The sequence below is a fragment of the Nematolebias whitei genome, chromosome 20 (genome assembly GCF_014905685.2).
Source record: "Nematolebias whitei isolate Nwh7 chromosome 20, NemWhi1, whole genome shotgun sequence".
Classification (NCBI taxonomy): Eukaryota; Metazoa; Chordata; class Actinopteri; order Cyprinodontiformes; family Rivulidae; genus Nematolebias; species Nematolebias whitei.
Genome location: NC_056517.1, coordinates 13,765,392 through 13,766,462, shown reverse-complemented (window position 1 = coordinate 13,766,462; position 1,071 = coordinate 13,765,392).

The window sequence follows — 1,071 nt, the reverse complement described above, 5'->3', positions numbered from 1 at the left end:
TCATTCACAGCTGGCACCGTTGTGATAAAACAATTCACAAGTCTGTGCCATGAGTACAGACTTGTCCTTGCCTTATACAACAGCGTCCCCTTTCGGTCAGGATATGGAAGCTCCACTCACCCACAGACACACACAGAAAAAAGAGAAAAGTAACCCTTCGCTTCGGCCCCACACACAGCTCACTCCCCCCTCTTCTGTCCTTCTTCGCTATTGTTTCGTCTCTCTCAACGCCTCCGGCCTTGAAGCCGTTACAAAACATATAAAACATGGCGCAAACAAAAATTACTACACGTCCTAAACTAATGTGATCCCTGACCACATGAAATTTGGTAAAACTAACTAAGTCCCAGACTTTCACATTTCCCTTCGAACTAAATTATCAATAGCGTCTAATTTGATGGGCAGTCGACACTCCATCACGGAAGACGCGCCCCGCGGCTGCTAATCCCCGATTAGTTTACCGTATCTCTCGTCCAAGTTACGTTTTGGTCGCCAGTCCCGCTGAAAAAGGGAAATGCGTTGTCCACGTCCGACGTGAACTTCCGGCAGGCCTCGCCTTCCTCCGGCCACAAGTGAAACTTGTGAAACTAACTAAAACACTACCTAAACGTCAAATAAAGCGTTCGGCGCTTCAACTCTCTGAATATCGTAACCCACTTCGTCAGGATTAACACGAATCACCGGAAGTTAGCTTAAACAAACCATCTTTATTTTCCGGAGATGGCTGCATGCACACTAACAGAGGAATTTGAATTTTGTTTGAATTTGGTTTACGGCCGAATAGCCAGTACTCCGGACCTTAAGGTCCAAACAGTTAACCAGCTTACCTGAAATTATCGGGCCCAGTTCCTCTCTGCGTGTGCACCGCAAGCCACCTCGATCCAATTCAGTCTAGGCCGCGTCTCGCTGCACGTCGGGTCACCATTCTGTCGTGGCTGGTTACCACGTCGTGTTCAAGACAGCTGAGACATCGCCCTCGGTATAAAAGATTTATTTGACAAACAGGGGTTACAGATATTCAGAGACAATTACATTAATAAAATATATGCATATATTTGGAGCATTAAAGAA